General features: G+C 32.1%; 1 pseudogene; it reads left to right on the plus strand.

Annotated features, from left to right (window-relative positions):
• The first annotated feature begins 11,796 nt into the window (after positions 1–11,796).
• LOC121241432 lies at positions 11,797–13,213 on the plus strand (annotated as a pseudogene).
• The last annotated feature ends 2,592 nt before the right edge of the window (positions 13,214–15,805 follow it).

The raw sequence follows: 15,805 nt of genomic DNA on the forward strand, positions 1-15,805 counted from the left end.
ATAAGTATAGTAATATTCTAACATGATATATTTTTTACATGGTATTACCATACATACTAAAATATTATAAATATATTCTTAATATTCTAACAATATGTTAGATCCGACATACCAGGCATAATAAATTTACAGAAAATGCTACTCATCATCTTCACACCACACACTAATATTTGATTTGTAATTTTTGCATTTCTATTTAAACACACATGTTTACACATCAATATATATGTGTTTAAATAAAAGGACAATAATAACAAATCACATGTTGATGTGTGGTGTAGGAGACGATGAGTAGAATCTTTCTAAAATCAAGTCATGCAATTTATAAATTTACTTTTCCAGTATCTATTTGTAGACCAAACTCTAAGATTTACATATTCCAAAAGAAAAATTTTTCTCCTCAGCTATTATTTACTATCTCACCTCTATACCATAGAAAAAAAAAACAACTATAGATGTATTAGGGTGTGTGAGTGAATATATAAGTGACTGATGCATAACATTTCCCATTCCAAAAATAAGGCTAACGTTGTTGTCATAAAAAATGATCCACGACTGTTAATATATATAAAATGAGAACTACTATATATACACACACGCGCGCGTGCGCGCGCACAGTGGTTTGACGTGCAAGGATTCTTGAAAATAATGTGTCCAAACAGCAAATAAAGTGTGACTCCTTACATACAACACAAAATATTGAATAATTGAATTAGTTGTTAGTTCACAATCATCAAGATTGAAAGAGTATATAAGATTGATTAGTAAATAATCTAATAGATAGGAGCATAAAATCTAATATAAGCAAGCATCTATGAATTTTCATATTTCTCTACTTTAATAAGAAGAGTTTAATTTGTTCCAATTGCAATATCTCCAAACATTTCCTTTGGGTTGATTATCACGTATTAAAGCTCTGCATAGAAGTTTCAGCTCTACAAATTAACCATATTTGACGATAGAGATCAATGCATGCATGTCATATTACCTCTAACCATGCAGAAGATGTAGTGAGCTCGTAAGCAAATCCACCCTCCTTGTTCACGCTCTCATGTTTTTTCATCATTAAAGTAAGTCTCTTATATTTTGGAAGCTCTAAAAATATTATAATTGTAGAAAATCATTTTATCTAAATGATTTAAATTAATTAAGAATATTATGAGATTTAAATTATGTTAAAAAATCTAATTATTTATATGGTTTTACTTTCTTAAACATATTTAGCAAAACTTCATCATTTAATTATTTGTACAGAGGGACATAAGTGGAAGAAGGAAGTGTCAAACAAAACTACTGTTCATTCATGTTCATCATTAATTATGGGATTTAAATTATGTTGAAAACTCTAATTAATTATATAGTTTTATTCTCTTAAAAATGTTTAGCAAAACTTCATCATTTATTTAATGATGAAAGTTTAGTATTTTATAAATTAAAGTTGATTTTAAATGTATGATATGGTATTTATATTTTAACTATTTATTTTAAATTAGTTTAAATCATTGTTTAAACTCCAACCGTTGGATCAAACTTGGAGACTCAAGATGAAGGGTTGGGATTTAAAACCTCAAACCTACCTTTGCTCCTCACTTTCCCTTTCCCCTTCTCTCTCCTTCCCCTTCAGCAGCTGCACGTCTTCCCTTTCTCTAACCCGATCTCCTCCTTCAAGTAGCCCAGTGCCGTCGTGCGCCACCCTGCGGCGTCACCGACCACCTCACCAGCTTCCCCTCACCCTGGTGACCAAACCCCACTGTCGAAACCCTTGACAGCTCCTCCCTCAGCCGCACGCAGGCAACCCGAAATGGGTCTTGACACATGGGTTCTCCACCCTTGCGCCACCACGGCTCAGTCCCAACTCCACCAAGCACCACCACCAAGTTCCCTTCACGTCGTGCACAAGTTCCATGAACCCACCACCTGTAACTCCTCCCATTGTCCCATGCACGCAACCTCTCTACACGCACGGGTTTCTTCCCGTAGCGCCATTGTTAGCCACCCCATGCCACCTCACACTAGTAACCTCCTCCCTCGCCGACGATCCCTCCCCTTCCTCATTTTCTCTAGCCGAAGCCCCAGCTCCTTTAATGTCCTCTCTCTTCATGGGATCCCAGATCCACCATCGTAGGATCACCACGACGCTGTCGTATGCTGCCTCTAGCAACAACCACAAGTAAGGCTGAAAAATCGACCGGTCGGTTCAGTTTTGAGCCCAAACCGAGACCGACCGGTCGGTTTTGTTAGAGCCTCAAAACCGGCCGAAACCGACCGAATCAGGGTATGAAAACCAACCGGTTCGGTTACCGGCCGGTTCACGGTCGGTTTGTCGGGTTTGGGCCGGTTTGGGCCACTGTGTTTGGGCCGGTTTTGGCACTGTTTGGGCCATTTTAAGACCCAATTCAACCTCTTTTTGAGCTCATTTTGTTATTCAAAATCATCTACTACAAAGACTTTTTTTTTCCCAGAATTTTTAAAATTAATTAATTAAATCAATTTCTTTTTAATTTTAATCATGCCATGCATATATTATTAGTAACTAATAACTATTAACTAGTAACTACTACATATATACTACTTATATTTTATAGTCTTATTATCTTATATACTAAATTATTAATTACTAGATAAATAAAAAAAAACTCCACTAGATGTTTAATACACATTACAAACAAAATTAAATTGTCTTAAGCAACAAATAACAATTGTTTTTAAATAAAACTCAAAAAATCTTCATTCTTCAGTCTGCAGTCTTCGACTCTTCAATCATCAATAGTTGTGATGTATGATGCTCCTAACTCTATAAGAAAACACCAAATAATCAAATTATCAATATTAATAAATTAGGATAATGAAAACAAATTAAATTAAATAATAAAAATAAATGAATATGGAATTGAATGAGAAAAAGTTAAAAACACATTACCAGATTCTACTACAAAGCTCTCAACATTATCCATGGAGTCTCGAATATCAATTGGCGTTGACGGATGTCGCAACCAATTCTGAGTACAAATAAGTGCCTCAACAGTTCTTGGAGCTAAGGAACTCCGAAAAGGATCAAGTACCCGACCTCCCGTACTAAATGCGGACTCTGATGCAACCGTGGAAACAGGCATGGCTAACACGTCTCGTGCAATTCTCACAAGTATAGGATAGTTAGGCTCATTCACTTTCCACCAATTCAACAAATCAAAAGATTGACTGAATGCCTCACAACCATTTGATAAATACCGATCAATCTCTGTTTTGATAGATGTAGATCCAGAGGCAGTCGATGCTTGCAACCACTCATAAAAAAGTTGTGACTCAAGATTGTCTTCAACATCATCTGGAGGTGCAGATGACGGAGGGGAAACATGTTCTCTGCTACTCGAGGAAGAACCGAACGTAGCATTATACTCCTCATACATGTCTGATAATAATTGTCTCACCCTCGACAATAAATCTTCAGCCCAATTATGATCATAAATTTTTTTCAAGTGAAAAGTAAGAAGCCCCAACTTACTACGTGGATCAAGGAGAACTGCAATCAACAACAACAAATTCAGTCTATCCAATGAACCCCAATACTTATCAAATTTCATTCTCATGCTTATGGTCATGCTCATCAAACAAGTATTCTGACTCTCACACAGTCTAACCAACTCTTTTTGGAGCCTACAAATCTCTAAAAAACTTGTGTTTGCCGTGACATGTAAAGAACCAGAAAATCGATAAGTGGCATCATAAAACATTTTTAAAAATTTTACAAAAACCCACACTGTCTCCCACTCGTCAGCTCTAGGAGGCCCAATGTTTCCATCCTTAAAGTAAGAAAGAAAATTGTAGTCCTCACTCTCCATTCGCCTAAAAGCCTTTTCAAATTTCTCAGCAGCCTCCAACATCATGTAAGTTGAATTCCATCGGGTTTGTACATCAAGGCACAACATTTTTTTACAATCAATTTTTTCCTTTTCTGCACATCTCTTAAACTTGTCTAATCTTGCAGGGGAGGAGCGCATATATCTAACAGCATTTCTAACCATTGTAATGGCATCATCACACTCCTTAAGACCCTCATTCACGACAAGATTTAGAATATGAGCACAACATCTCATGTGCATATACTTCCCTTCCAACATATTCTCCGTAAAAAAATGTCTCAAATATACAATTGCAATATCATTTGAGCTAGCATTATCAACAGTAACAGTAAATATCTTATCAATGCCCCAATGAAGGAGGCACGATTCAACATATTTTCCAATGGTATCCCCTCGATGATTAGGGATTAAACAAAAATTTATAATTTTCTTCTGTAATTTCCAATCACTATCAGTGAAATAGGCAGTTAGACACATATAATTAAGATTTTGTACCGATGTCCACGTATCGGTAGTTAATGAAATCCTCATTCCCCCATCTTTGAATAACTTTTTAAGTTTGGCTTTTTCAGATGCAAATAGTTTCATACAATCTCTTGCAATCGTCACTCGACATGGCACTTTAAATCTAGGTTCAAGCAACCAAACCATCTTCTTAAATCCTTGCCTTTCAACAATTCTAAATGGTAATTCATCGAGAATTACCATCTCCGCAAGCACCATCCTCACAGCCTCCTCACTATATTTATGAGTTACAAGATTTCTTAAAGAATTATCACTCTCTCCAAACCCCTCTGAGGATACCTCACCTGTCAATGTTGTTTGGTATTTATCTAAAGGCCCACGCTTATGAGGATTTTTGAGACATGAAGGTAGATGGTTTTGCATAGTTGAAGTTCTGTTCCTCTTCGAGTGGCAAACGTATATCTTGCCACAATAATTGCACTTGGCCTTAGGATCATCTACGGAACAACCCTCAACTTTTGTAAAATGATCCCAAACAATTGACGGATCATTCCCCTTCCGTTTCTTAGGAAGTAGACAATTACTACTATTAGGGGCACTTGAAGTCGAGGGTTTTGGTATTTGGGAGTTCGAATCAAGATCAATTGGACTTGACGAAGAATCCATCTAACATGTAAAAACAAGAAAGAACAAAAAATCACCACAATTGTTAATTACACAGCAGCTCGTTTGCAACGTGGCAAACATCACAAATCTAAGATTCTAATCTACATTTTAGATCGCTCATAAATCTCACAAATTATTTTACTTTCAATAAACATCACAAATTATTTATAACATAAACACATCATAAATTTTACTTTCAATAAATATCACAAATTATTTTTTTTCAACAAAATTACATCCAAATTCCAATCCGTGAATGGCAATGCACACTGCAAAAATCAATCAAAATTCTTCATCAAAATGATATTCACTATTTCAATCATCTCAAACAAAGCAAACACAATCCCTAACCCTAGATTGAAATACCAAATCAGAAAACAAAAACCCTAATCCAAAAATTGATCCTCGGGTTCTAAATAAAAAAATACAAAATACTTATAAATAAATAAATCTCAAAATCATACCTATAAGTCTCGGGTTCCCTATGGTTTGCCGGAGGAAGTCTCGCCGCTGCTGGACGGTGGACTGCTGGGCGTCGGTGAGCCGTGAGTGGCTGGAGTCGTGGACAGCGATGCGGCGTCACGGACTCACGGACTGAGTCACTGAAGTAGCGCCGAATCGCCGAATCCGAATGCCGAGGCCCAAAATCGTCGAATGAGAGTGAGAGTCTGAGACCGAAACGGCGAAATCGTCGAATGAGAGTGAGAGTCTGAGAGAGGGAGGCGGAAAGAGAGTGAGAGTGAGAGTCTGGGGGTTGGGGCCAGCTCGGGGACAATATGCCCTAAGGCTGAAACGGCGCCGTTCGGTTTAATTTTTTTTTTCTAACTTTAAGATGAAAACGACGTCGTTTCACTTATTTAAGTGAAACGGCGTCGTTTAATAAATGAATATATTTAAAAATATATATATATATGGCGTCAGCCGGTTTTTCGGTTTTTGGTTGGTTCAAACCGCAACCGAACCGGCCGACGCCGGTTTTGATGATTTATCACCGACGGCCGACCGGTTCCCTACCGATTTCGAGCTCCGGCGGTCGGTCTGAGTCGATCTCGGCCGGTTTTGCAATTTTCTGTACAGCCCTAACCACAAGGCCACCCATGACGCAACTCCCCGATCTGCCTCTCTCTCTTACGAAGACTTTCTCTATCTTAGGGATTCTTGTCGTCGCATGGCCTAGATCCGCCGCCTACTGCCCATGATGCCACCACCAGCCCTCCACGGCACCTCCCTGCTCCTCCATGCCCATCCGAACTTCTACCTCTCCATTGCTCTATTGTGTAGTGATTTTGTGATGATTTTACGGTGATTTTGTAAGGAAAATAATTACTGTGAGGATGTACAAGAAGACATAAGTGGAAGAAGAAAGCGTCAAATTATAAAACTATTGTTCATTCATCGATAGGCTTTTTAAGTATAAGGAGATATATATATATATATATATATATTTATATATATCTACCTATCCACACATTATAAAACCAAGTATAGTTACTGATTAACGACCTTATAAAGGAGATTGATTAGAACAATCATTAAAAAAAAGAAGTTTCGACTTTCTTCTAATTAATCCATTTATGGCGGAGCCAAAGCCTATTCGGAGGCCAGTCATGATGATCAAATTTGTGTCAATTCTACTGTTAGTCGGTTAATACAAGCCACACAGATGGCAACCATAAATTAAAATGCCTTATGGGATGAGAAGCGTTACGCACGTAAATCAAACTATATAATAATGATGTGATTTTATGTGATTTATTATATTTATTTTACGATAAAAATTAATTTTATAATCTTAATATATCATATTAAATTATATCAATTTAATAAAATATTTCTCTTATAAAATTAATTCATCATGCCAACTATACATGAGTCGGTGCCTACAAGATAGATCAAATTCTAAATTGAACCAGGCACCTACTTTTTTTTTCTTTGTTTTTTTTAGTTTCCGTGGGTATTTTTCATTAATTTTTGGCTGCACATGTAGATGCATTAATTAACATCTTAATTGGAGGCTGCGTTGGAATAATTGCATCCAAGTGCATGTCTGATTCCGAAGAAAAATAATAAATACACAATATTTTTGACAATCATATTTTAAGGAATATTATTATAAAATACTATCACTTTATAAAAATAGTCTCATTTTACATCATGTGTGTATCATTACTCAATTACAAATTAAAAAGATCATCAGGAGTAATTAGATTCAGTTTAGATTGATAAACACTCTTAATAACTCATCTCATTTTATCTCATCTCATCATTATAATTTTTATAAATTTTTACATAAAATATAATAAATAATTCAACTTTTTTAAATCTTAAAATAATAATAATATTAAAAAATAATATTCTAATAATATTTTATTTAATTTTTAACTTTTATCAAAATTCATCTCATTTCAACTCACTATCTAATCTTCACCTTATGCAATCGTACTACTCTTTTTTCTTTGATTGATCGAAACTAATCAACTAAAATTAATGCAGTGGTAACTTACTTTCTTTTCTTTTCTTTTTGTGGCTTTGTGTTTAATCATGGAGTAATTAGAGTATCCTCGATAGATTAGCGAAAGGCTAAATCCATCTCACATTTTAGCTATTATAGATTCTAAAATATCATCACAATAGATTAACTAAAGTCAACAGTAAACACCAAAAGCATTTCCAAATTTGTATTTACTGTAGTTATACCAAATGTATATTATATCAATTATTTCCGTCTCTCCTCACATCAACTGCTCCCCTTCGTTCCCACGCAAAAAACCAGAAACCCTTCACGGCTATTTCGTCGTTCTTCGTCCAGAGAGAAGTGCTGAAGCTGTCCATTGGCTGGGTTCGATCATGTAGGGGGCACGGGTTCATGTGCTGGTTGGGGCCTCGCATGGTACTTGTTTAATTACTTTTTTCTTTTTGGTCCACTCGTTTAATTATACTAAGTCCTTTCCATCAGGAGATCATGCTAAGTACTCTAATTAATTTATAATTAAGATATTTAGTTGGAAGGAAAATATAGAAAGAATAATGCTATATATACTTACAACTTTTACTTATACTTTTATTTAGAAGACTCATTTTGTCAATTTTATTTTTAAATTTAAATTTTGAATTTCAAATTTCATAATTTCTAATATATCAATAACTGATATGTGGAGAAATAAGTTTTTTATAAATTTTTCTTAAGTACAAATAGCATTTTTCATAGAGAAATTTAATTTGTAATTAAGACATTTATATCGAATTTTAGATGAGTTTAATTAGACGTTTGTGGTTATATGCATTAAATGACAATTGAAAAAATATAATTTTTTAACCCATAATCTAATTAGAATATGATTACTGATTACTAATTAACATATAATAGATACAATAGTAAAATATGATAAAATTAAAAAAATTAATAATTAAAAATAATAATTTTTTTTTAATTATTAATTACTCATTACTATATAATAAATAAATAGATAATCCAATATGAAGATTTGATGTGAATAACCAAAGTCAAATTCATCTTATATTATTTTATTGTTATATAATGAGAAATAACTATTTCAATGTGGAGATTTATGTAAATGAATAGTCAAAAGTCAAATTCATCTTACATTCATCAAAAGTGTCATTTAGCTTTGACTAATTCATTGAGGATGCTCTAATATTAGTTATAAGTTTCAAATAGATAAGTATTATATAAGTCTTTTTGTTAAAAAAAAAAAAAAAAGTCTCACCAATAAAAAAAATAAGACCTCCTTTGGGAATACAAACATCTTCATCTTATCTCATAATTTCTTTTTCAAATATCACTAATAAAATATACAATTTTTAACTTTTTCATTTAATAATTACCAAATCATTATAATTTTCTCAAACTTCCAAACAAAACACACAAAATTCAACTTTTTTATATTCTAAAATAAAAATAATTTTAAAAAATCATATTATAATAATATTTTAGCATTGTAATATTTTATTTAATCTTTTCTCACCCTTTTCTCAAGATCAATAAAATATCTTAATTCAAATTATTTTATTATTATTCATAAACTATTTTATTACTATTCATAAATTTTTCATCTTATCTCAACGCAAATCAAAATCCTTTCCAACTTTAAAGATATCTGTCAAAATTGGGAAAAGATTGTGAAGACGATTTTTCTATTTGGGGCTTATACCTAGTATTACTTATATTCTTTTACCCTTATCCTTTTTTGTCAAGAAAATTATAGTTTGAAAATTGATTGAGATTCCATTTGCAAGGGTAGTTTTCATTGAGGTTTTGTTAATATATTAAAAGGGTAGTTTTCACTTGTTTACAAAGCGTAATTTCACGAAGTAATTATGCAAAGTTAATCCCACAAACTTATGTGATATGTCAGATTGTAAAGTTATTTTTATTGTAGAGTAGATATAACGGATCACATGAATTCACATTAGTTTATGGGATAATTTTTGTGTAATCTCTTTTTGACTTTAACACTCATCTCAAATTATTATTCAAAATCCCTCGTTTTGAATAAACTATCTAAGAAGAATAGCTTACTCAATGCAGGAGTATAGTAAAAAAAAAAAAAAAAAAATTATTAGTAGTTTGAACCAATTAATACTTGGTGGGTTATGCCTAATCATGTGACGCACCAAATATCCAAAATTTAATTACCCTAATTTTATAATGTCAGGCACAGTTGACTAGTACTATTTAGAGTTAGATTATTTGAAATGAATAGCACCATATATTATTTATTTTAATCATGTTTTATGTACTTATTAGATGCGTATTCACAACTTAGTAGCTATGAATTCGGCCAATGAAAGGCCTTTGATGATGATATAGTGAAACATCAACACATATTTTACACATATTTACACATATTTTACATATAAGTTTCTGTTCAAGTTATTTTTATTTATTTTTTATTTTATTTATTTTTCCTTTTGATTGCTGATGCTATTAAATGAGCCCAACCCGACCATTCAGCAAACAACTTGGCATGAATAAAGAGAGGCATGCGTGGATTGGAGTTTTTTTCTTGACCCACTTAAGTTTTATAACTTAATAAATAAATTAAGTTATAAAAAAAAAAATCTCTCTTGAATGTTAATAATATAATAATGTATTTATGTATGTTTGTATTATTACCATTATTGAATTTAACGGACCTTAACTACTAATTAATTAAAAAAATTAAGTGTTCAAATTATGGCTTCAAAAATCATTTCATTTCTCCCGTAATAATAGAGAAGAAACCCTTTTCAACATTATCTATGGGCCGGTGAGATTTGTGAGAAGCAGTGGCTTTAGAACGTACGTACATGAGTTCAAACGTCATGCATGACATATTACAAAGTGTTCTAAAGTGTTTGTGTGGTAGAGCTTCTGCTTTCAACGGGACCATGCTTTCAACGTGCGTACGTAGTTTTAACTTCTAAAGATGGAGTCTTCTGAAGTGTTTCATGTGCGGTAGAGGTTCTGCTTTCAACGGGACCATGCTAGAGGACTGAGACGGTGTATATATGCTAGTCATCAGTAAGAGCAATGCAAGGGGACTGAGACGGTATTAAATATTTGATAAAAGAAAATAATAATAAAAATTAAAAAAAGTGTGGTGTGTGCAGGTTGTGTAAATAGTAGGAAGTTGTGTAGATTTTTTCTATCAATATTTAGAAGCCTCGGTTCCAAAGTTCCAATAGCATGATCCATATTATTACATGAGAATAGGAGAGTCAGAACATTTTTTTTTTTTTTTTGGCACTGAGTGACTAGAACAGGGTCCCGACTAATCCGAATGGTGCACAGGCCCTTGGCAAGGACTTTTCCATAAGTGCACATCGAGTAATTCAATAGAAAAATTTTTCAATTCGATAGCCTCTAGAGATTATTTACATCCAAGAAATACTTGAACGTTAGAACTAGGAGGATTAGAACATACGTCGTTATGGTAATGGGTAAGAACGTACTTCTAAATCAAAAGGGCAACCACCATTTATGAGATTAATGAAGAATAGAAGAAAATATTTATGTTACAATTCAAAATATGTATTAAATTGATCTATAATTTTTGAATTATATATTCAAGTTTTAAGTTGGTGTTGAAAAACTCCACGTACCATTAATATGGCATAAGTGACTTATAAATTAAGTTTAAATTTTTTTAATTTAACGTGTTAGTATAGAAGGTTGTTCTCCATGCTGACTTCTAAATAAAACTTTTCATTATTTTTTTTTTTTTTGATAGGAACTTTTCATTATTTTTAATTCTATCATCAAAAGCACAAAGGGATCATGGATATATAGTTTTATATAACTAAACTTACGAGTTAACATAATTTAATGTAATACGTTAAATTATAAAATGAAATAACATATTACATAAAATTATATTAATTTATAAGTTTACTTTAATATATATTATTTATAAATATAATTACATAATATATATAATTTAACTAATTATATAATGCCACCTATGTACCATTTACACGACATAATTTGATTTGTAAGATTCAAATTTTAAAATTTATCTTTCAAGTCAAATTATGCCACGTGAATGGTATGAGGTGTAAAGACCTTCAAATATAATTATTATAATATAATATATGCATATTTTACATATTATTCTAAATATTTAAATTATAAAAAAATATAACTTAATTATTTATATTATATATTATTGGACAAGAGCCAAACATAGTGCACGTCGCAACCTACCTAGCAAACTGATCTCTCCATTTCCAACTCTCCTTGTTGCCTTCTTCATCATCGTCACCACTCGTTCTTGTTCTGAAACTGAGTCAAAATCTGTTATATATGGGTAGCAAAAGCCACCAGCTTCATGTATTCTTCTTTCCCTTTATGGTCCCTGGCCATATGATACCAATGTTAGATATGGCCAAACTATTCACAACCCGAGGTGTCGAAGCAACCATAATCACCACCCCGCTCAACGTTCCTATAGTTGCGAAAACGATTGAAAGAACCAAAACTCCCGGCAATGGCGTCGTCAAGATTGATATCCAAACCATCAAGTTCCCGGCAGTAGAGGCCAGCCGCCCAGAAGGGTGCGAGACTACTGACTCCAGGACTACCCATGAAAAGATGACCACTTTCATCAGAGCCCTTACGATGCTCCGACAACCACTCGAGCAGCTACTGCAAAATCATGATCATCCTCATTGCATTGTTGCTGACATGGTCTTTCCATGGGCAATTGATGTTGCCGCTAAATTTGGTATCCCAGTGCTTGTTTTTAATTCAATCAGTGTTTTTTCTACATCCACAGGGGTGAGCATGCGACAGTACGAGCCTCAAATGAAAGTTTCATCTGATTATGAACCATTCCTCATCCCCAACTTTCCTGGAGAGATAAAGTTGACAAGGATGAAACTGCTAACCTTCACTAATAACAAAGACGTTGAAGCAATTCGAGGTGAGGAGCTATGAGGTTATTTTGAACAGCTTCTACGAGCTCGAGCCAGCTTATGCAAATCATTACACGAAGGTTTGCGGAAGAAAGGCATGGTATATAGGCCCAATTCTGCAACAAGGATGCTGAAGACAAAGGTCAGAGGGGAAAAGAATCCTCCATTGATAAACATGAATGCATGAAGTGGCTTAACACAAAGCATATCACTTCAGTTGTTTATGTATGTTTCAGAAGCTAGTCTAACTTCAGTGATTCAGCTAATGGAGATTGCAATATTGGGTCTTGAGGCTTCTGGGCAGCAATTCATCTGGGTTGTGAGGAAAGACAAAAACGAAAAAGAAGATGAAGATTGGTTACCCAAGGGATTTGAGAAGAGAATGGAAGGGTAAGGGACTGATTATAAGAGGTTGGGCACCCCAAGTTTTGATTTTGGATCATGAATCAGTGGGAGGATTTGTGACACATTGTGGGTGAAACTCGACATTAGGAGGAGTGACTGTTGGGCTGCCTATGGTGACATGGCCATTGTTTGCTAAGCAATTTCTCAACGAGAAGTTAGTGACTGAGGTATTGAAGATTGGGGTTCTTGTTGGTGCTCAGCATTGTGTTGAAATGAGTGGGAATGACAATCCTATCAAGAAGGAAGCAATAGAGAAGGCAGCGAGGCACCTCATGGAAGGTGAAGAAGCAAAGGAAATGAGAAGCAGAGCCAAAGAACTTGGGGAGATGGCAAGGAGAGCCATTGAAGAAGGTGGATCATCTTTTTCCCATTTGAATGCTTTAATTGAAGTCCACAGTTAAGTATGTTGGAATGAAGGGATATGGATTTTTCACTGTTCTAATCACCAATTATATGGGTAAGATCATTTGTTGAAATATCTTAGTTGTCTTCTTAGTTTGGATTAGGTTTTATTAAATTTTAGGAGAGGCTATTTTTTAGATTTTGTTCTGTAATCCTTGGTCATGATCTTTATAAGATATTCTCTCGATCCGCTATAAGTAAAGGTTTATCAATAAAATAAAATCAAGTTAGAGAAAATATATTTGCAACTCTGAATTGTGCAACCGTTGCGTAATCGTTTTGAAAAAAGTGAATAAAACATGAAACCCACATGAAAAAAATTAATTTTTTAATAGTAGATCTCACTCTTTTTCAAGACGATTACGCGGCGTTTACACATTTCATGATTGTAAGTAAAATTACTCAGCCTCAATAAATGGATTGGACTTCGATCAAGGCACCTTCCAGCCTCCATATGAATTTGTTAAAAAAAGAAAAGGAAAATAGGTTTCTTTCTTTCGTTCTATCCATCCATAACATATATGATCTATCACCAAGAAATTACTGAAGTATTTGTTGCATGATTCAAAAATTATAAAATAATTCAAAAATTCACTACAAATATATATAGAACAGACGAATGGATCGTTGCCTGAGCTGTTACAATCAAGATGGCTTTAATCTTTTTAAATATTTTTTTTATATAAATTTGTATTGTACTACTTGATTATATAAAACAAAAATATTATAAACATCATTAATATATAGACCATTAATTTTTATAGTAATTAAAGATAGATCATGATAAGAGTTTTCATTCTTTTACAGAAATTAATAAGAATCACATTCAACTAATTTAACTACAAAAAAAAAAAAAAAAATGTTCACAGGACCCTTGGGAAAAATGAAGAAAAACCACGCATGAAAAAGATATAATATAAGAAAATCATAAAAATCTTGAAGGGGCTCAATGATCAAGAATAAGAAAAGGACTTACTAGCTTTTAATATATAAGTTTTCACTTTTTAAGAAAATTTCATCTTTCCTGGTAGTATATATATGGAGTTAGATTGTGTTTTTTTTTTTTTTTTTTTTTTTTTTAACTATATTCTAAAAACTTATATCTTTAAATAATTTTTAAAAAGTTAACAGATTTGTATACCATTCATGTATATGCATTAATCAACATCTTAATTGGAGGCTGCGTTGAAATAATTGCATCCAAGTGCATGATGTCTGACTACGAAAAAAAATGATAAAACGTACGATATTTCTCACAATATATTTTACAATCATATAATTTTAAAACGGGGGGTATTATTATAAAATATCATATAAAAGTAACACTACTTTATAAAAATAACCTCATTTTACATCATGTATTGTGAAAGTGTTGTGTGTGTATCATTACTTGATTACAAATTACCAAGATCATCAGGCAAAATTAGGCTCAGTTTGGCTTGAGAAACATTCTCAACCCATCTCATCTTATCTCTTCTCATTATTACAATTTTTACAAATTTTCACATAAAACACAATAAACAATTTAATTTTTTCAAATCTCAAAATAATAATAATAATATTAAAAAATAATATTCTAATAATATTTTATTTAACTTTTAACTTTCATCTCAACTCACCATCTAAACATAACCTTAATGCAATCGCACTCCTCTTTTTTCTTTGATTGATTGAAACTAATCAAGTAGAATTAATGCAGTGGTACCTTTCATTCTTTTCGTTTTTTTTTCCTTTATCGATTAGGTTTAATCATTGAGTAATATTAATTATCAATCTCAAATAGATAAATTTGATATAAATTTCTTTATTAAAAAAAAGAGTCTCACTAAAAAAATAAGTCCTTGTTTGAGAATATAAATATTCTCATCTTATCTCATAATTTCTCATAATTTTTTTTAAATATCATTAAAAAATTTTTAAAAATTTTAAATTTTTAATCTAATCATTATCTAATCACTACAACTTTCACAAACTTCCAAACAAAACACACAAAATTCAACTTTTTTAAATTTTAAAATAAAAATCATTTTAAAAAAATCATATTCTAATAATATTTTAGCATTATAATATTTTTATTTAATTTTTTTCTCACTCTTTTCTAAAAATTTAATAAAATATCTTAATTTAGATTATTTTATTATTATTGATAAATTTTTCACTTTATTTCATCTCATTTTTTAAATTAAGAGTAAATCAAAATCTTTTTCAACTTTAAAGATATCTGTCAAAATTGGGAAAAGATTGTGAGGGCCATTTTATAGTAGGCCTGAACAGATGGGCTTCGAGAGAGGAAAATAAGGTGTTGATTAGTTCATACCGAAAAACATGTATTGATGTAACTTAATATTATACATTAAGTATATTTTATAGTCAAATAAATTTATAATTTAAATTATTATATTAAAAAATGGATTACAGTCATAAAGAAATCTGTAAAAATAAATTAATAAATTAACATGACTTAATATAATACGTTAGATCTACCTTGTAATAAAAATAATTTTACAATATAATGTATCATATTAAATCGTGTCAGTTTGTGGGATTCTCTTATATTAAATCAAATTATTTTATGATATATTTTTTCATAA

This window comes from Juglans microcarpa x Juglans regia, chromosome 7S, assembly GCF_004785595.1.
Source record: "Juglans microcarpa x Juglans regia isolate MS1-56 chromosome 7S, Jm3101_v1.0, whole genome shotgun sequence".
NCBI classification, from domain to species: Eukaryota; Viridiplantae; Streptophyta; class Magnoliopsida; order Fagales; family Juglandaceae; genus Juglans; species Juglans microcarpa x Juglans regia.